The 22,165-nt window shown below is 46.9% G+C and overlaps 1 long non-coding RNA gene across 1 annotated transcript in view; it reads right to left on the bottom strand.

The window, feature by feature from the left end:
• Positions 1–491: 491 nt before the first annotated feature.
• Positions 492–22,165, bottom strand: part of LOC109317982 — a 36,448-nt gene continuing 14,774 nt past the window's right edge. The window contains exon 3 of the long non-coding RNA XR_002103158.1: positions 492–605. This is a non-coding gene — a long non-coding RNA (uncharacterized LOC109317982). The remainder of the gene's footprint in view (positions 606–22,165) is intronic.

Here is a 22,165-nt window from a genome sequence, read left to right as displayed (position 1 = left end):
TTATCTTGCTGGGATCCTATGACCCCAGCTGACTTCCTGCCCTTTGGGCAGGGGGCTGGACTCGATGATCTCCCGAGGTCCCTTCCAGCTCTAATGTCTATGAAATTTCTAGGGTATTAGCTCTGACAGAAGCAACACCCTGGAAGCAAAGTAGGTATAAGTAATTGGTGTGGCTCTTGCAGAGATGGCTAGGAAGGCCGCCTGCAGTTGAACAGTTCAAAGCACCTGTGATGAACAACTAGATGCTTTTGTGTGGCCACACTTTCAGGGAAAGCCATTTTGTATTCAAACCCTCTCAAGTTGGGCAGCTCAGAGAAATTTCTGAAGGGTTCTGGGCTGGTCTTCATTCACATTACCAATGCTGGGTTTTGCAAACCTGCTGTTAAAGCTGCCACTACTTGTTCTTTATGTGCAGGAGCAGCAGTTACCTTTAGCACCAGGGGCAGGAAGAAGCACTCAACTCTAGAATACCCCCTCTAACCAGGGACTCCCAACATACCCCTCTGGAACAGCAGTCTCACGCTCGCTTCTAGTTTACTAAGTGTCATACCTTAGATTTCCATGTGGGCTACAACAGTTATTGAGTTGTCCCTCTTTTGGCACACCTGGAGAACAGAGCAAATGATGCCACATGGGATGGACATAACTACTAGAAACTGCAGAACAGAACAAGTCTCAGAAGTAATTTTCTGCTCATAGGGATGTGAAGGCGATAGGCAAGCACAATCTTGTGTCTCGCTTGCAGGCAGAGGGCAGCTTGCTGTCAGCAATGAGCACAGACACCACCACCAGCTGCAGCTCACACCTCTGGCATAGGCTGAGCTGCCAAGGAAATTATTAGGATGCACCTTTTGCTGCTCTGCCAGGTAAGTGAAGCCTGAGATACTTTCAGCCAATTTGGCTGCCTAACCAAAAATCTTCTGCTGCTGCAGCCACTCTGCACTTTTAGCCCCCATCTCCACTGACACTAGGGCTTGTTTGTAGTCAGAACCTGATGTCTGGTGGGGCATTGCAATTAAACAGGACAGACTGAGCTAGGCCCCTCCAGTCTGTAGTTCCTAGCAAGGATAACACTTGTGGCTGGAAGGCTATGACACAGTAGTAGAAGAAGAGTAGATGAGTTTATCTGTCAACACTTTCAAACAAAGGATATGTATCCTTCTGCTCTCCAGTCATAGTATATTTCTCTAATTCCTCAGTCAAATATTTCTCTAATTATTTAACCATTTCTCTTTTCTCCTGCTAAAGATTAGGCTAGGGCCTTCTTTCCTGATCCTTCAGCTGCTGGCTCTTATTCTTTCCTGCTGTGGTTTTGAATGCACAGAGCAGGCAGTCCCAGAAAGAAAACCAACTACCTATTTCCTAGCTACCTGCTTTGGGAGACATCTCCATGATAAAAACCAAACCAACTTGTCAACAATGCACTTTCTCCTTTGAATTAATTGGTCTGAGATTTGTATCGGCATCACAGGTCTCAGAACTTTGTACTACATTAATATTAAAAGGACCCTATGTGCCTTGTATAACCAGGAAACTTAAGCCATCATATTTCAAGTTGTGAAATGTTTAACACCTTATGTCACCCCAAGATTTTTACTGGGTTGTACTGCTTCTGTCTCTTAGAAGGCTCAAAGCACTGATACATTTTTAATGCCACTGACCTTCCATTCTCTTGAGGAAATTCTGAGCTTCAGGGCAACTTATATTCCCTTCTGCCTTGGCCTTTTCTTGGAAAAAAAACTATATCTGTTGCTCCCCCAAAACTTTTCTGTTGTTTCCTTCCCACTGGAGATAATGTGACAGGCACTGATACCTGGTGGGTTGCTGTCTCCCAGGAAATTAAGAGTGCATAAATGGTTCCCCCTTCCCTGGCACAGACCTGTAAAAAGGTCTGAGAACTCAAAGTTCATACAAAGCAGCAGTTTGTGCCTGAATGAGAATATGAAATGCACATATAAAAATGGGAAGTGTCAAAAGAAAATTCAGTACTGGCAAACACAGTGATTTTAATATAAAAACATAAGAAATAGAACATATATAATGAAGAGAGAGGTGAACTATATGAAATGAAGATTTAAACGGATGAGTATCAAAAGCTGTCATAACCCACACTGTTATTGTTTATTTTTAAATTCTTGTTTGCTGAAATTTTGGCTCTTGATTCTAAGAACTCCCATAAAATGCAAGTATTGCAGATTAATAAAACCAAATTATTTTCGAGCAAAAATAGATTTGAGTACTAGGAATAGTTGTTCAGAAGCTTTGAAAATCTTGATAATTTATGTAGTGGATTTGTGAAAGCAAGAAAACCACAAAGCTAGCATTAGCAGACGCTAAGGATATGTCAGTGTTAGAGAGGAAATGAAACAATTTGACCATGGTCTTTTAGGAGGAGATATGGTTTCTCACTGCATTTCAGAATGTGTCAAAACTTGGGTTTCACAGTAAGATGTTGCCACCACTTTGTTCTTTACTGGTACAAGCCAAAAGATGTGGGAACTTTGCTAACATTTTAATATACTGACTTTCATCGTGTTTGTCTAGTACAGTGAGGATTTCTTCTTTCATGAAACACTTGCTTTATAACTACATAGTCTTGCAGGTCTGAAGCAGTACTTAAGCAAGTAAGTTAGAAAGACAGAATTCTAGCTTGCAGAATTATAATTTAAATTATAAGGTCCTGTGAAAAAATCACCTTAGAATTATAGAATCATACAGAAGCAGGGCTGGACGTGACTTCCAGAGTTCATCTAGTCCAACCCCCTGCCTGAGGCAGGGTCATGGATATTCTAACCATCGTATGCAAATCATAACCTAAACACATAAGACTACCACGAACCCTGACACAACACAGACTCTGGCCTGGCCTGCCACAGGTAAAGCAGGGGAACCATGGCAGCCAATGTCCTGCTTCTATGAAATATTGTCAATATGTGCTCAAGAGATCCTGGGCACAGGGCCATGCCCCTTGCTACAGAGGAAGGCAAAACCCCCCACAGTCCAGACCAATTTGACTGAGGGGGGGTAACATTCTTTCCTGAACCCAAATATGGCAATCAATCTGACCCCGAGTGGAGGGGCAAGACCCTCCAGCTAGGAACCTCTAACTTTGCTCCCGGGAGAAGCATTGGTACACCCCAGTCAAAGTCCCCAGCCTTGGCTGTAGCCAACACCCAGTACCACTAAGAAGGCTTAAAAGCACCCTGACTAACCTACCAGAAAAGGTGGGGGGTAGTGGGGCAGCCAGCAAGGCCCACAAGAATAGGAAATACCCATGATAAAACATAGGCATAGCTATGCTTCGGGTGCTGATTCAATTCAGAGGAGATTCGGCCTGATTTGGCGGCTGAATCTCCAAATCTGAATCAAACCAGGGAACCAGTTAAAAGGTCTGGATCGATTTGAAGCTCTCTGAATTGATTCGGAAAAGATTCAGAGAGCTTTGGCAATTCAGGCAGTTCCCACCCCTACAGCAGGGGGCTGAAGGAGGGGGAAGGGGACCACGGGGGACCCCTGCCTCCTGCTTCAGCCCCTTTGAGTGCCCCCCAACCCCTGCCCGCTCCCCCAGCGCGCCCCCCCATGGCTGCCCTGCCCGCCCCAGCTTCTGGCCCTTCAAAAACCCCAGAAAACCAAAGCCTGCACCCATGGGCTGCTGCAGCAGCACTGGGGCTTTGGGGAGGGCTCATGAAAGAGCCCCCCCCCCCCATGCAGCACAGGGCAGTGGGGATCACCCCTGCCCTGCACCAAGCAGGAACTGGGGAATCTGCGGTTTTTGCTGGGTTTTTTTAAAGGGCCAGAGCTGGGGTGGGCGGTGTCAGGGGGCCTGTGGCAGAGCCCTCCTATGTGGTGGGGGGCAGCAGGGATTGCCCCCCTGCCTGGAAGGAGCTGGTGAGTGGGGGCTTTTTTTTCCAAAGGTCCAGGAGGTGGGGCAGGCAGGGGATGGGGCCTGTGCGATTCGGAGACTCGGCTGATTCGGCACAAGCCAAATCTTCTAATCAGATTCAGCCGAATCAATTTGGGACAGTGATTCAAATCACCAAATCAAATCACTGTCCCCCAAATTGTCCGTATCTGAAGCAAATACTAGCAGCTTCACACAGGCCAAATGCTTAGATCATCCCCAACCAGTGGCTGTCCAACCTCTTTTTCAACACCTCCACTGATGGGAGCGTCCACAACTTCCCTAGGCATCTATTCCGTTGCCTCGCTGTTCTAACACAAGCTGTTTTTCCGGATATCCAATCTAAACTTATTTTGCTGCAGCTTCCAGCCATTGGTCTGCATCCTCCTCTCTGCAGCATGAGAGAAAGGTGCCTTCCCTCTTTATGGCAGCCCTTCAGGCATTTGAAGACTGCTATCATATCCCCTATCACGTACCTTTCTGGCAAGCTGAACATGCCAAACTCCTTCAGGCTCTCCTCATATAACTTGCCGTCCAAGCCCTTGATCATCATCTGTTTCCTGCCTCTCAACTCTAACTTCTCCACATCCTTTTAAAAATATGTAACCCCAAACTGCACACAGGACTCCAGATGAGGCTTAATCAGTGCTGAGCAGGGTCACTATCACCTCTCGTGTCTTGCACCAAATACTTTTATTGATGAATTCCAAAACCATGTTTGTCTTTTGTGCGGCAGTATCACACTGCATCACGCTCATAGTAAGTCTGGTCTACCAAGACTCAAGTCCTTTTCCATAGTGCTGTCACCCATTTGTATTACTGATTATTCTTTCCGAAGTGTAGCACCTTGCACTTGTCCACAAAAAACTTCATCCCGTTATCCACTCTGTCAAGATCCTTCTGAATTGTTTTCAAGGTTTAAAAACAATTCAGAACCTTCCTAGAGGGTGTTTTTAAGCTTCCTGCTCTGTCGAGATCCTTTTGAATTGCACTTGCATCCTCCAGCATGTTTGCAATCCTTCCCGGTTTCTTGTAGTCTGTAAACCTGCTCAAGAAGCTGTGTCAGCATCCAAATCATTATTAAACATGTTAGGGTTTATAAGTAGTAATTTTACCTGTGATACTACTTTTTCCATTAAGACCGCTGGAGACAAGGTCCCTGTGGCATGAGCCAAGCCCTGTTGCTCCCTAGACATCCTCAGTGACTGCTGGCATAGGTGATGTGAGGGGTGGGATGGGAGGCAGCCGGCTCCTGCCAGGCTCTGAGTGCCCATGGAGCCAACACCTCCAGAACCGAACCAGGCGCAGGACCTTTGAATTAGGGACAGGGCAGATGGAGCTCTGAGAACAGCTCCAGGGACCTGATGCAGCAGTTCGGGCTGTAGTTGGAGCTGGTGCCACTCCACAGTCTGCCTGACTGGAAGAGTCCAGGGGGTACTGGGCTGCCTTTGCACCCCTCAGGCTAGAGCCCATCCTGGGGGAAACTGAGGTATGTGGGCATGGGGCCTGCACAGGGAGTCAGTGGCAGGGCTGGGGCAAGACATGGCTCTCCAGTTTCCTGGCTGGGGCAGCATCGTGGTCTGCCTGTGCCAGGACAAGGGTTCCTCGGGTAGGCTGACACAGAGGCCTGTCACTGGCCTTGCTGTGGCTATGCGTGGCAGCTACGGCTGTCCCCTCACACCCTCCATCCACCTCTGTCCACCTCCAGAGCATGGACATTGCCTAGCCTGTTGCCCCTGGCCTTGGCTGTGGCCCTGGCAGGCACCTACTGGGCTGCAGGGTGTTTCAGGGCCTGGGGTCTGCCCGTGGCTCTGAGGGGCTAATGGGCGGGGGGTCCAGGGCTAGTCGGTGGCAGCTGGGCTGGGGTGTGCTCTTCTCCCTCCAGCTGCCCTGAGGGGAGGCTGAGCCTGGGCCCCGATAGGCGTTTCCCCCTCTCCAGGCCTAGTTTCAGAACCAATGGGCCAAGTGGCAGAAGGAGCAGCACCAGCAGGTCCAGCTGGGCAAGGCCTGCGTGGGGCCCCATCCAAGGACCTCTACACTGGTTGTACTATGGCTGGGGTTGCAGGTCTGGAGTGAGGGCCACCAAGACAGGCTGTGGGGGGCTGCCATTAACTCTTTCACTGCTGGTAAGAAAGGGCATGGAGATGGGAAATGACACGTTGGGAGGCCATGAGGGCTCTGGTGACCTCCTGTGTAGCCTTTGAGGGGACCTATCTGAGAGCATTAGACAGGCAGGCCTGGGGCATAAATGAATTTGAGGTACCTGGGTGTTAATAAGGAGCACTGGAAACCTCCTGCCTGCTGTGCTAGGGCAGTGGCAGAGTTAGTGTGGGAAGTGCGCTGGGGTCTCACAGGAGCAGAGCAGTGGGCTGTGCAAGGGACCTGGCTATCGAGGGCAAGGGCCATGCTGCTGAGGCTTCTGGGGCAGCCTAGTGGCCCAGCTGAGTGCACTGCGAACCTCTGAGTCCATCTGGGGTGTAAGGCAGCTGGGATCCAAGACCAGGGAGTGTACAGGCCTGAAGAGATGACTTCAGCTTCAGAGTGGACCATATACTAAATAAGAGCCAACTGTGTGCTCCTGTTGCAACCAAAGCACCAATAGGCTGGGTTGTATTAACAGGACTGTTGGTTGCAAATCAAGATTCTCCTACTCCATTTGGCACTGGCGAGGCCTCACCCAAAGCATGATGTCCACTAGGGGTGGATTCAAATTTGGCCCGAATGGGACAGTGGTTTGATTTGTTGATTTGGATCGCTGTCCCTAATTTGATTTGTCCAAATCTGAAGATTCAATGCTGATTTGAACATAGACACAGCTTTAAAAGTTTTTCCTACATACCTGGAGGTACCGGGATAGCTCATGAATGCCACGATGCTGGGGTGGACAGGGCATCCCACAGGAGTGTGGGGAGGCCCCCCATGTGCCCAGTGGCAAACCCAGAAGTGGATCAGAAGTACTTCTGGTCCACTTCCAGGTTTGCTGGGGAGTGAGTGGCATCCCTCATGCCCCCCACAGCTTGGCGGTCAGCCACAGGGGGACCCTGGGTGTCCCCCCCAGACCCAGGAGGCACCAATTACCAAGCTGGTGGGGCACGGGGGACCCTCCCCCCCGCACACTTCCCGGCAGACCTAGAAGTGGACTGGAAGTGCTTCTGGTCCACTTCCAGGTTTGCTGCCAAGCGCACTGGGGAGTTCCCCATGCTTCTGTGAGACACTCCATGTGCCCCAGCACTGCAGTATTCATGAGCTACCTAGAGGTATTTAGAAAAAACATTGAAAGCTGTGCCTATGTCAGAATCTCCAAATCTTTCCGAATCTCTCCAAATCGATTTGGAGGGTTCTGATTTGATTTGGACAGATTAAATGTTCCTCTGATTCGATTTGGATTTGGAGATTCAGCCACCGAATGAGGCTGAATCTCTGCCGAATCACATCAAGTACTGAAGCTTTGGAAGTTCTCCAGGGCCTTGTGTTTAGCTATAATCCTTTAGCTCATTTGTAGTAGTTTTAGTAGGCTTTTAGCTGCATTCACTTCAAGTTAGGTCATGTTAGCGTAAGTGAGGCTATGGGAAGTAGCATAAAAGAGCTGAATCTTAGATGCGAGAAGCTTCTTGAAAAGGTTAACCAGTCTTAGGACATCAAGTCTGGGTGATGGGTTCAGATCAGTGCATTCCAGCTGACCAACAGTGACAAAAGTGTCTCCTTTATGACTGCATTTGGCAATGCTTCTATCAAGTAATGTTGTAAGCCCTTGTTTGAGGAGGGGATAAGGGGATTTACTGCTCTGAGGTGGGTTCCTCTGGCATCCTCTACCTGTCTGCCGACATAATGAAAATACAACAGTTCCTACAACTTAGTCTCCAAATTTGGATAAGATCTCCCTAACAGGCTAGTTTCTGTGAGCAATTCTTAGGATTTTGAGATGTAGAGATTCAAAATTGTACGCCTTTATAACTGCTTGGATAGTAAAAGTAGATTGGGATATGTACTGCGTTACTCTTGTTACTCTTTATTTGCTGGTAATATTCATAATTGGAAAGTTCTAATTAAGCTGGCTTTTGCATCCATTGAAGCACTTGTTTTGCATGAGACTAGGGGCTGTCAAAAGAAATCTTTAGACACCTAAATCTACTCCAGGGGTCAACCCCAGGGACGGGGGATGGACAGTTGGGAGAGCCTCTGGGGGCTGCTTCGGTCTCATCTTCATCCATGTCTTCATCCTCTTCTTCCTCGTCCTCACTGCTGGAGTCAAAGTCAGGATCGCGTTCCAGATTTTTACCAATGAGCAGCATCAGGCCAAGCAGGAGTCCACAGCCCCAGGCCTCCCACCCTGCAGGCTCTGGCTCAGGTGCTTTTGGGAATCCCACTGCCTCCTCCCCCTGGCTTGGGCTCTGCACCTCCACATGGACCATCTGATCCAACTCGAGCTGCAGCTGTGTCATTTCCAGGTTCAGATGCTGCTCCCGCTGCTGCATCCGCTCCCATGTGGCCAGGTCTAACCTGTCACTGACCATCAGGGGGTGGTGGACGATGGCCAACACTGCCAGGAAGAAGAGGCTGCCCAGAGCCATGGCCTAGAAGAGGTGGAAAGGAAAGTACTCAGCCAGCCTTGTTGGCAGCCTTGCCGCCGACTCCTGGGCTGAGTGAAGGCCAGTGTCCAACAGCTGCTGAGATCCAAGCTCCTGTTGTAGCCTCGGGTCTGGCTGGACCCACAGGTGCTGGTTGTCTGCCCCTTGTGCAGCTGCCCACTCTCTGTGAGGTCACGTCCTTTTAAAGGCACAGGACATGCATGCTCTCTAGACCGCAGACCACAGCCTCTCACTGTGCTGCGGTCTGCTCTGAATCTCCCACCTGGATCTTTGGGCAGTGCAAGGAAAAGGGAAGCCAAAGGCTGTTCCCATTACTCTGGCATCTGTGTGTCTGTCCCTGGCCCTGCTGGACAGTTTTCAGCCAGGTGCAAGTGTTTCCAATAGCACCTGGGTCAGTGCAGGATGATAGGAGGGGTGGGTCTTTCGGGTGGATACAAACTTGGGGAACACGGAAGCAGTCTTAATGTTTCAACTGTTTTCATTACTTCTTTAATCCTTTCTGATCCTAGGAAGTCAGTTTGTATATTTACTTTACATTGCTAAACACAGCAAGTTCCTTGCACATGTGCTATGCCTACCTAAAATTATAGGTGCTCTGAATGCAATTAAATACCTCCAAGGAAGGGGACAGCACCTCCCTTGGAAGCTTATTCCCTATTTTGGCAACCCTCACTGTAAAGAATTTTTTCCTGATGTCCAATCTGAATTTACTCTCTTCCAGTTTGTGGCCATTATTTTTAGTTCGCCTGACAGGCACCCTGGTAAAGGTTGTATCCCCTATTTCTTGCTGCCCTACTCTGATGAGCTTGTAGGCGGCCACAAGATCACCTCTCAGCCTCCTCTTGCAGAGGCTGAAGAGGTTTAGGTCTCCTAATCAGTCCACATAGGGTTTTTTCTGGAGGCCTTTAACCAAATGAGTGGCCCTCCTCTGAGCCCTCCCCAGGCCATCCACATCCCTCCTGAAGTGCGGTGCCCAAAACTGAACGCAGTACTCCAGCTGCGACCTGACCAATGCTGCATAGAAGGGAAGTATCACCTCCCTAGACCTGTTTGTGATGCAACTACTTATGCAAGAAAGGCAATGATGCACCTACTTATGTTGTTTTGTTGTGTTAAAAATCATGGCCATGCTTTGCAGGATGAATTTTGAATTTGGCAGGGTGCTGGCCTTTCTGGCAAGGATGTGACTTTTGTCCTCCCCAAGAAAATCTTCCCAAATTTAGCTAAATTTGTGTTTAAATTTAGCCAATTTGTTTTTGAGAAGCACAAGTTTCAAATGCCTAATACAGATTTCTAGGTAGGAACTATGGAAGACTTTTCTGGTAATTTCAAGAGTCATTTCATTATGTGAACAAGATACAGCATTAGTTCTTGATATCAGCAAGCAAGAAATCAAATATGGCTCTGATCACTGAATATGTTCTGTATCCTTCTGTATAGCAACTACATCCTTCCCTATAGCACGGTACATGTATATAAATGCAAAAATTCTTTCACACTGAAAGTCCTTTCCTTCTGGGACTTCTTCAGCATTACTTAGCTTTCCCAGCTGCCAGCAAGGTTTCTATTCCTGCAGCAGAAGATGGGAGCTTCAGATAATTTCTCATTCAACAATGTGAAAAGCTCTGTCTTGAACTGCAATGCATTTGAGAATGTTTGACAGCAAGTGAAGGACTACAGGACTCATCTGCTTCTTAAACCCCACTAACCTTAGACAACAAAGGTTCCCTTAGGGGTGCAGTTGAATGATCCATCTTGGTTGCAATGAACAGGGAGAGTCAAAGCAGTTGCTGGAGAGGCAAGTATAAAAACAATTTGAAAATAAGGAGCCAAAGTGAAAGAATCTCAACAGCCAGTTCTCTTGTTACTACAACACTACCATCTCCACTGTTGTTATCACAGATGTTGTTATCACAGAAAACCTGTGTCTAGGTCAATGAAGCTTACGTTTAATTTAAAAAGCCTTTGAAATGAGCTGATTTCTGATTTGGGCCCAGCTAGTGTCAGTCAGGGAGATCCTCAAATGAAGAACAATGGTAATTTCCCAGTTACTTCTGAGGTCCCAATAAACTCAAGGTATTTTGTTTCAGGAGAAAGGTAGGGGGTGTATCCTCACTGCATACAAGCTGGATGGGAAGTTGCAGTGCACAAGGACTAAGCTTCCAGTTCAATCAGAAAGGCTTTGGGGTGAAAAGCGTTGATGGGGACAGAGCAGAACTTCCTCCGTGCCTCCGCAGTAGGTTCTAAAGGGAGAGGGCGGATGGACACCGGCCAAATGACCCTGTGCTATTTTCTAAAGAATATAGGCTGGCTTGTGTAGTGCTTTCCCCACCAGATTGTTACACATGAACCCCAGGCTTGTCGCCTGCCACCACAAACCCATCCCCCCCGCCACCCACCCAATGCGCCCCCTCCCCTCCACCCTGCATCCCACACAGAGACCTCCCTGAGACCCCGTTATGAATCCATTATATAAGACAATGTTTTATAAGATGGACTTTATTCAGTGCTAAACTAATATGAAATGGAACATTAATGATAAAAAGGATCACTTCACACAACTACAGAGCACATTCCCCCCATGCAGGGGCACCTATGTGTGCCACCAGACAATTTCTGATCACAGCACCCCTCCCGCTATTTGTCTGTATCTCTAGCCTCCCCCCAACGCTCAACTGCTTCTCTGCTAGCGAAGGTCGTGGCTTGTGTCAATTCTCTTAACTGATCTCTCCAAGTGGGAGAAACATTTTTGGGGTACAGCCTTAAGAAAATGGTTGGGTGAGAGAGAGTGGCTGTTGGTGGTAATCCTTGAAGTGGCAGTCCTGTTAAAATAATTTAAGAATGACTCTCTGTTCTTTACAGATGTTCAAGAACTGATGAGAGCTTTCTTTTTGTCTGTGAACAGGCAGTCCTTCATCTTCAAGAGGAGCTGCTAATGCTCAATGTCAATGGAATTATTGAAAAAATAAATGAGAAGCTAAGGAAAGTATTCTTCATCTACTGACAGACATGCCTGAAAGCATGGCTATGTCCAGTGTAGAAATGACATCTGAATTGAAAGATGTGTTCAATGTGTTAAAGTGTAGTGAGCAAGCCAATTTGGAGGTTATGAAATGCACTAGTAATGACATGGTACAATGTTTTAAAGGAGTTAAATCAAAAGGTTGATCTCATTTTGAGGGGGGACGAAAGGTTTAGACAGGAGTTTGTAACAGAGTTTCACGAATGCCAATGTACTGGGAGCAGCATTGAGAGTAGTCCACCCAAAAAAGCTCTCCAATCTCTTGCACAGGAGAGCTGTGCCTTGTGTAGCTGCAAGAGGAGAGCCCCAAGGTGCTTCAGGTATGATGAGGAGAGGGGTGCTGATGTGACCCACAGAGGGTGTAGGAGGGGTGGGGGGTGCATCTCATGGGGGAGCAGGTTCCCATGACTAGAGTTTTCTATAACCCCCAAGGATTGGTGTGCTTCTCCCTCCCTCGTACTGCCAACCCAATATTCACCAAGCAGATTGCACTTCAATGTACTGGGGGCTGTGCGGGGGCTGTGAGACCCAGGTTAGGTTCACAATCTATACATCTCTTTTCTCTCTACCTACTTTAGGAATGTTTTCAAAATCTCTAATAGAAATAAAATATTGCAAAAGGACTTTGAAAAGTGTCCTGTATTTTTACTTTCCATATAAGAGGCTAGGTGAAAATCTTTTGTTATGCTGGGTGGAGGTGATACAGAGAGGCACCTGATAATATGAATCCCAAAGCTGGTGACAGCCAGCTTGGGGCCAGTATGACCAAGGCTAGGGGCACTTATCAAGTAGATCACCGGCCATTAGGACTTTACCAAGGCATTAGGGGAAATACCCTACTGTGGTATGCAGCAGGTAGCACAGCAGGGTAGGTGGGGGATAGCAGCACTATTGGAGAGAACATGGGAGCGGGGCCCCCCAACTCTGGGCAGGAGAAAACAGGAGGGGAAAAGTTTGGGGTCCAGGTGGAAAGATGCTTAATCTAATATAAGCAATAAAATAATCAGTAAAAAATTGCAAGATTAGCACCTGGCATCTGGTTGAATCAGTGCAGGAGAAATTAGATGAACTTCCATGGATTTTCATGGATTTACAAGTGAACCCAAGCGGCACTTGGTGGTGCAATAGTTGCAAAGCAGGGAAAATCACATTTTGGGGCATAAGTCCGATCCACATTACAAATTTAAAACAATAAACATAACCCTCATGGAAGAAATTTAGAAGCTAAAAATAAAACATGTCAGAGGTGTTTTGTTTTAAATTACCATGAAGAAAAAAGCTAAAATGATAAAATCAACTGATAACATGGATACACACATGCGATTTAGGTAGCTTAATGGTGATTTTTGTCACATGATCACAGGAAAAGTGTAAGGTGGCAACAGGAGAGTTGTAATGTGGACAAGCGCCCCATCATGTTAACTCTAGCCTAATTTTCCAATCCATTGAGATCCTTCTGAATTGTGCAACCCTTCCCAGTTTCCTGTTGTCTGCAAACTTACTCAAGAAGTTTTCTGTGCCAGCAACCAAATCATTAATAAACATGCTGAACAGCACCAGGCCTAGGACAGACCTCCTGCCAGAGACCCATTTATAATTACCCTCTGTTTGTGGCCCTAAAGCCAGTTATTTATCCACCTTGTAGTAGTACTTACCCCACATTTCTCCAATTTGTTTATGTGTGGGACCTTGTCAAATGCCCTGCTGAAGTCCAGATACACTGTATCCACAGCATTCCCTTTATCCATCCACGTTGTTACTTTGTCAAAGAAGGACAGCAAGTTTGTTTGACACTATTTGTTTTTCTTAAGTCCACCCTGGCTGCTTGTGAGCAGCCTTTCCTCCTCCAGAGGCTTGCAAATGGCCTTCCTTAGGACATACTCCAATAACTTCCCAGGTACTGAGATGCAGCTAATTGGTCTGTAGTTCCCCAGGTCCCCTATTTTGCCTTTTTTAAAGAGGAGCACTATGTTGGTCCTTTTCTAGTCCTCTGGTAACTGGCCTGTCTCCCGCCACTTCACGAAGATCATTGTCAGGGGCTCCGAGATCTCCTCTGCCAGTTCTTTCAGGACCCTGGGATGAAGCTCACCTTGCTCTTCTGGCTTGAATTCATTCAGGCCCAACAAAAGCTCTGACTCCCTTTTGTTATCTCCTCCCTCATCTTGTCCCTTCCTTAACCAGAAAATCCTTATTAGGTGTCTGGCTGCAGCATAGGTGACGTGTGCCTTCTGAAGCTGGGAGCCCGGAAATGCCGGTGGCACTTCTCGGGGGGGGACATGACACATGGGACACACCAGTGCTCCACATGTCTCCCCCTCCCCATCCATTGCGTAAGCCGAGAGCGCTCGCTCTCGGGGGGCACCAGCACTCTCAGAGGGGTGCACATGCACCCATGTGCACCCCCTATGTGTTGCCACTGGGCTGCAGCTTTTTTTTTTTTTTTTTTGTGAAGACTGAGGCAAAGTAGCTGTTGACTGGTTCTGCTTTATTCATATCTTTGGTTAGGAGTTCCTCCGGCTTGTTAACAGAAGACCCACAACTCTTGGGTCCTTGTTTCTGGCCAACTTACTTAAAGAACCTCTTCTTGTTGTCCTTAACCTCCTTTGCCAGGTATAGCTCAGTCTGTATCTTTGCCTTCCTGTTTTTGTTCCTGCCAGCTCTTGCTATTACTTGGTATGAATCCTTGGTGACCTGCCCATTCTTCCACTCCCTGGATGCTTTCCTTTTGCATTTGAGGAATTTTAGAAGCTTTTGCGCAGCCACATTGGTCTCTCGCTAGTCTTCTTGTTCTTCCATCATGTCAGGACAGTTTTTTGTTGAACTTCCAGTACTGTGCCCTTTAGAAGCTCCCAGCCCTCCTAGGCACCTTTATCCTTCAGTCTGTCCTCCCATGACACCATGCCTATTAACTCCTTGAAGCAGATGAAATCTACCTTTTTTAAATTCTGTGTCCTTGTTTTGCTGATCTTGTGCTTTCCATGTCTCGGGATTTGGAATTCTATCATATCATGATCACTTCCTCCCAAGTTGCCCATCACCCTTACATCCTCCATCAGTTTTTCCCTGCTGGTGAGGACAAGATCAAAGACGGTTGATCTCCTAGTTGTATCCTGCACTTTCTGGAACAGTAAGTTGTTCTCCACATGAGTTAGGAACTGGTTTGACATTTTCTGTTTGGGTGCACTGTTCTTCCAGCAGATGTCCAGAAAATTGAAGTCTCCCATCAGTACCATCCAATAGCTTTTGATAGATTTCTCACCTGCTTGAAGAGTACCTCATCCACTTCCTCTGCCTGATTAGGTGGCTTATAATAGTAATAATAAATCCCCACCATTATATTGGTGCCACATCTTTAGCTTTTCATCTTTATCCAAGTGCATTCTGCTTTGCTGTCTTCTTCCTCCTGAACCAGGGAATAAGCGTATGTGTTTTTGACATACAAAGCAACTCCACCACCTTATCTCCAAACCCTGTCCTACTGAAACAGAGTGTAGCCCTCCATGTCAACATTCCAGTCACACGAGTTGTCCCGCCAGGTTTGGTGATGCCAGTCAGATCACAGTTCTTTTCACAGGCTGCAGCTTCAAGTTTATCTTGTTTATTCCCCATACTTCTTGTATTTGTATACATTTTCATGGACATATTTTGCATTTTGATGTACTGTCTTCCCCTTTGTGCCAGTTGTTGCAGTCCTATAGCTCTCTGACCCTTTCTCAGAATTAAGTTGCTTCTTTGAGTCCTTTCCCATCTGGCCTGTGTGCTCAGTTGCTGGAGGATTTTGATGATCACCATCCCTCATGGAACTTAGTTTAAAGCCATTTTCACTAGGTTGGTCAGAAGGTCCCCAAAGATGCTCTCTCCTATCCTCATCAGATGGATCCCACCTCTTGATAACAGTCCTCCTCCCAAAAACACCCACCCACTGTTGAAGAAGTCAAAGCTTTCACATCCACACCACCATCTCAGCCATGCATTCGCTTTGACAATGCAAAGATCTCTGCCTGAACTCTTTCCTTCCACAGAAAAAAATGATGAGAACACTTGTTCTCCAAGCTCCTTAATCTTCCTGCCAAGAGCCTCATAGTCACCTCTGTTCTGCTCAGTGTAATTTCTGGCATTATCATTGGTGCCTACATGGATGAGCAGGAAGGGGTAATGGTCCAGGTAATGTCACCCTCTTGTGTATGGTTGGCTACAAGAAATCACTACACCTTACTCATAGTAGCTGAATGTGATTTTATTGTGTGTGGGATAAAGTGCACCCATTGCTGCTATGTTGAATCTTTCTTTCATGTTTGTGAATCTAAAAAACAGAATTAATAAAATTTGGGTTCCCATAGCCAAAGAGAATGGCTCCCCACTGGTCCTGGAGTTTCTTTCCTGGAGTTTTGTTTAATCTTTCTCTGCAACGCATAGTGGCATTATGTTCAGTGGGTGGGTAACAGACTTGTGCACTTGGTGGAGGCCTTTCATCCTCTGACATGATCCATATACAATTGTGATCCAATCAGAGATAGTCAAACCAAGTTGCTAAGTCTAGTCATACCCCAAGCAATTTGTCCTTTCCTGCAGTTCAGTCTCTTAAGAATTTATTCCATGTAAGGTATGTATCAAAAAGGTTTTGTCAGCCATAGAGGTATCCAAACAGTTTGTGCTGTAGGAGAGAGCCCACGCTGAACCTTCTACCTCCTTAGTTAAGTGACCTCTTTCATTGTGTGAAGGGAGAAAAGCAGGGTGAGGAGAAAGCCCCAGGGACGGCTAATTGCTCCCTCCTTGCAAAAGCCATTTATCCTGGTCCTAGGGGGCTGGGGTGGACCTGATGTTTGGGCAGGGTTGTTAGCCCTGAGAGAGAGCAAAATAATTTGGCCCAGGCCCCATAAGTGGGGACAGTGGTGATAGCCAGTGGTGGAAAATTGACTGAAGATTTTGCAAACATACACTTTTTGTTTTGTATCTGTACTGATCTAAGTCGATGGGAACAGGAACCTCAGAGGAATTGGTTTAAGTTGATTGTTTTATGGACCCTTAATGAACTGTTCTAAATTGATTGATGCATGAACCTGTAATTAATTGATTTAAGTTGATGGCCTTATGGATCCTGAGTGAACTGATTTAAATTCACGGGCTCATTCATTCAGTAAGCCAGTGATTAACTGCCAGTGACATATCCTGTCAGTGCAAGATCAGGACTCAGACATATATCATCTGGGAAGTGGTAAGGGTGGGGTGTGAGGGGAGGTGGAGCCCCATGAAGAAAACTCTGAGAGGACTGGCCAGGACCTCTGTTAGCCCATACATCCAGCTTTTAATACTGAAAATGATATCAAGGTGTCACAGGTGAGAGCAGAATACCGGAGATTGGTGGTGGCAGTGCTGTACTTTACTCTGACGGTATACTCAGTTAAGAAGTCAGGCGGGCATGGGCCATGGCCATATTGCACCTACCCCCAACACATTGTAGTTCAGCTCCCTTTGTTGTCTGATTCATTATGTGTTATGTTTACTATGCCCCCTGCAATTTTGCAAGCCTTGTTAACATGATCTATTGCCTGATTGGTTGAAATGTTTAAAAATTGGAAATTAGTTGATTTGACCCCAAATCCTACTTCCCCAAACTTGGCATACACTGCAGGAGCAAAATTCACTAAATCTTTCATACATTGAAGATATACTGGCCTCCATGTTGTATAACTGGTATGATCATGTACAGCCATCAGAGGAAGCATTTCTTCAAAGGCATGTAAATGCTCATGCCGCTTTCCTTCACATTCAGCCCTGATGAAGCACAAGACACTTAACTACTTCTGAAGAGTTCTTTCAGTACTTGAACATACCTTTAAGGGAGTGTTCTTCCACAAATTCTTGAAGTAGAATGACAATTGTTGGTAGATACAATAGTTCTCTCACTGCATTCCTTCCTGCTTCACAGTCATTGTTTCTGAATTCAACAACTGTGCCACTGGAAAGCTGGTCAACAATATCATAATCTAATCTTTTGCTTAACTGGACAACCACACAATGGGTCAGCTCTGCCTAAGACAAGTATGTCAATGCAATCCCTGCAGAGATGCAATACCTCCATAAGGTGTCCATACAGCTAATTGTCTTCCTCCCCTACTGGATGCGTCTACATGTCCACTGTGTAGTTAATTATTGCTGTATCCCTACATTCCAGCTATAACTTTCACATCTGCTTTGATCTTGAGACCAGCACAGTACAAGTTTCATGCATCTGAAAACTCTTCTCTGAACATCTGGCCAATGGTTTCCTTACCATTTATATGTGAAGTTACAACTGCTTGCATGGCTTTACCAGTTGTTACTGTTCAGAAGTTGAAGGCCTGCATTCCTTTGGTGCTGAAACTGAATGGCTGTCTTGAAGTAAATCTGAAGTTGCTGCTTCATTTGTTCCAGTAAGGTCAGAGGATGTTGTCTGAACCAAAACTGAGAAAGGTGCTGGATAACACAGAGTTAAACAGAAACATGTACAGGCCTGCAAGTGGAAAAACCCCAAAGGGCCAGAACGCATGCCTAAACATGCCCCACACTTAACCCCACGATGTAATTTGAAATGAGGTAATTTAAATTGACAAGACGCGCATGCCCAGACTTGTGCTAGAACTTTCCAAAAGGGGAACTGTCTGATTGGCTGTGGAGGAAATATTTAAACCAGCAAGTTCCCACCCACAGTGGAGACCAGACCAGATCTGAGTGGAGACTGCCACAGCGGAGACCACCTCAGGAGAGTCACAGGGCCCTGGTTCGCATGAGCCCAGAGCTCCACTGGTCTCCCCGCCACCGTCGTGTCCCAGCATACCCCATCCTCACAGACACTCGTCTTTGTTTCGATTACTTGTTTGTTCTGATTCCAGTTAACTCATTCTGCATCTTCGATTAACTCGTTTACCTCCATTCTGGCCACTCGTTCATCTTCATCTTCGTTGTTGTTACCGACTGGCCTCATTTATCGTTATCATTGTAACCAAGTCTGATCTGACCTATGCTACACTACCATCACGTGGCGTAAGTAAGAGAAAAATAGAAGTATTTCTTTGGCAACCATACACGTATCGACTGCTCTGACTCCTCACCGTTAGCCCCACCTGTTCGATTGTGTCGGCCCACCGTGACAAGGCGCTCGGGTGCCACAGATGTTTACCACCTTCATCTACTACATTGCAATATCTTTCAAGTATAGCTTTCAGGCTGTACACATTTTTCTATATAAAACCGGCATCTATTTCATCAATCCTTTGTTGCCATGCTCTCACCCCAGCAGAATGCTCAAGAAAATATTCTTCTATCTCCACATGTGAATGGGAATGAGAGACTTGTTGCTCCCATTGTTCCTCCCACCTGCATTCAGGATGGTAACATGCCTCAGCAGGTACAGGCATACCTCGGAGATATTGCGGGTTCGGTTCCAGACCACCGCAATAAAGCGAATATTGCAATAAAGCAAGTCACACAAATTTTTTGGTTTCCTAGTGCACATAAAAGTAGTCCCTTACTACCAGTTCCCAGTGCATATTCTGTAGTCTATTAAGTGTGCAATAGCATTATGTCTAAAAAAAAAAATGTACATACCTTAATTAAAAAAATACTTTATTGCTAAAAAATGCTAACCATCATCTGAGCCTTCAGCGAGTCGTAATCTTTTTGCTGGTGGAGGGTCTTGCCTCGATGTTGATGGCTGCTGACTGATCAGGGTGGTGGTTGCTGAAGGTTGGGGTGGCTGTGGCAATTTCTTAAAATAAGACAACAATTAAGTTTGCCACATCAATTGACTCTTCCTTTCGCGAAAGATTTCTCTGTAGCATGCGATGCTGTTTGATAGCATTTTACCCACAGTAGACCTTCTTTCAATAGTAACATCAAAGATCACTGATCACAGATCTCCATAAAAAATACAATAATAATGAAAAAGTTTGAAATATTGTGAGAATTACCAAAATGCGACACAGAGACACAAAGTGAGCAAATGCTGTTGGAAAAATGGCGCCGATAGATTTGCTTGATGCAGGGTTGCCGCAAACTTTCAATTTCAGGAGAGGCTCCAAAAGTGGCACTCCTGTTACACCTCGTAAGAGCTCATCCAAGGGGCAGGAAGTCAGCCGGGGTCAAAGGATCCCAGCAAGATAAGCATCCAAATGTTCCTTAAAAGTGGCCAGAGTAACTGTTTGCATCACTTCTGGGTGGAGTCTACTTCAGGCCTTGGAGGCTCAGAGAGTAAAGAATTCTTCCTTATGTCCAGTCTAAAATGTTCATGTAGGAATTTGTGACTGTTTGACCTTGTCATCCCCTGGGGTGCTCTGGTGAACAGGTGTTCCCCCAGATCCTGATGGACATCTGTTATGTACTTACAGGCTGCTACCGTGTCACCTGAGCCTGCGCTTCTCCAAGGCCCCTTCCAGATATTTTTAACAGTTTCTTTCCCTGTTTTCTTGAACAGGGATCGGGACATCCCCCCTGCCAGAGGTAGGGACAATCTCGGGGATAGCTCTGATAGACTTTGGGTCAGCGCAGAGGTAATAAGGGATCTTTTGGAAGAGCTGGACATTTTTAAATCTGCAGGTCCAGATGCCCTCCACCCAAGGTACTGAGGGACCTGGCATGGGGTCATCGCAGAGCCCTTGGCCTGGCTGTATGAGCATTTGTGGTCATCTGGCCAGGTGCTGGGGGACTGGAAACTAGCTAATGTGGTCCCCATTTTTAAGAAAAGGAGGAAGGAGGACCCAAGTAACTATAGTCCCGTAAGCCTCACCTCGGTCCTCTGGAAGATCTTGGAGAAAATCAAGGAGCGCATCTGTGGGGGACCAGCCCCAGGTCCCAAGTCCCACTCAGGTGGGCAGCAGCCCCAGTCCTGCCCTCTTCCTCGCCCTCAGCTTACCTCCTAGAGCTGCTCTGCAGGCTGCCTGGGGCTACATGCATGTCTGGCTGCCTTCCTCTCACTCCATCCTAGCTTCCTTCAGGCTGGAACTCTGCCAGCCTCCAAAGAGCCTATTGCAAAATGACAAAATCTGTGCTTTTCTCTGGTAAAATGAAAAGTCTGCTTTTGCCTCTGCTAAAAGCCATAATCTGTGGTTTACTTCTTTTTTCCCCATGGCAAACGGAAAACCCAGATCTCTGGTGTAACAGGGAACCCTAGCCCTGCTATTAAGAGGCAGAGATGCCCCTTTAAGACGTGAGTCTACAGGAACAAGAAGCACCAGGAGAGTAGGAGTTAATAGACCAACCACCCAAGCTGGTCATCTGACAGGAAGGGGTTCGGCCTCTGGGCACATATAAACCCCAGGGCCAAAGCTGGCAGGAGAAGGTTTCGGGCAAGTAGCCAGGGGAAGAGAGCTCCTGCACGGGAGAACTACCCAACAACGCTGTGGCTGCTGGCCAGACTGTTGCTGTGGCTAATGAGGCTCTAGGGGTCTATAAGGTACCTAGAGCTGCGGGGGGTGCTCAATGCATGAGGAGCAGTTTGGGGTTTTAAGGAGCCAGAGTGTGGCTTTTATGACTTGTATTATGTTATAGCCCAGGGGCTCATATTTATTATTATTTTTGTATCTGGTGGACCAGGCTAAGGCTATTTGGGGCACACTACTGTGCAAAGCCCCAGCGCCAGCAGGGGCCGCTACAACAGGGGGTGATCAGACCCCAGCACCACAGGGCACAGTGCCAGAAGGCACAGAGGCAGGGGGCAGATCCCAGTGCCAAGAGGCACAGCAACAGGGACTGAGCCAACCCAATGCCCTGCGGTGGAGGTCAACAGTTATATAACATCTGTGAGGCGTGGGCCACCGTGTAGGAGAGTTTTGGAGCAGTGGATAGAGACACCTAGCGTTGGGGTAGTAAACGGGCAGCCTCTCACCTGAGTAACACCATAATTATTGTTCCATCAAGGTGTGGCAGGAGAGATAGGTGGGTGGGTAGCCCAGAGACAGCGGGTCAGGCCTACATTACACAGGCCTGGAGATGGACCCGTCACACCTGGTTATCTGTGAAGCCCCCAGGATTCACCATGGCCAAAGTACAGCCCCAAAGATGAGAAACTCACTGGAAAACCCAGGGCTGCCTTCTGCACCCATGCTGTCTCAGTTTGCAGGGGTCACTAGTGTCTGTGAACTGGTAAATGGCCCTTGCAACCCTGATCTCTTTGTTCAAGAGCAGCTGCTAGAGCTGAATAGGAGCTTTAGCATTAGGTATTGAATCAAACTCTCACGTGTGTCTTCCCAAGGCCTACAACTTCATGCCAAGGATTAACAAAACCAAGAAGTTGTCCATCCTGATTTCTGTGGTGGTGATACTCTTGGCCATTATCTTCATTGGAGCCAATCTAATTAGAGTCCATATCACTCAGAAATATACTGAAAGGGTAAGCAGAGTACTCAGAGGACAGCTGATAACCCTTGTCCTATCTGTGTGACATGCCCAACATAGACTGTTTATTACCATGTGTGAGGGAGTGGGGGCTAGGGGCGGCCGTGAACTCCCTAGTGCCCCCTACCGTCACGTTGGGGTGAACGTAGCACCCTCAGAATCTCGCCCACCACGACTTTGATGACTAATATATATATATATAGTATGGAGGCTGCCTGTTTCCCTAATGGACGGTACTGGTGTTCCTGTCCCTACTCCAGACTGGGGTATCTATATGCGTCC

The sequence above is a fragment of the Crocodylus porosus genome, unplaced genomic scaffold (genome assembly GCF_001723895.1).
Source record: "Crocodylus porosus isolate Cpor-Errol unplaced genomic scaffold, CroPor_comp1, whole genome shotgun sequence".
Taxonomy (NCBI): Eukaryota; Metazoa; Chordata; order Crocodylia; family Crocodylidae; genus Crocodylus; species Crocodylus porosus.
Note: the sequence above shows the minus strand (reverse complement) of the source record. Positions and strands in the feature narration are given on the sequence as shown.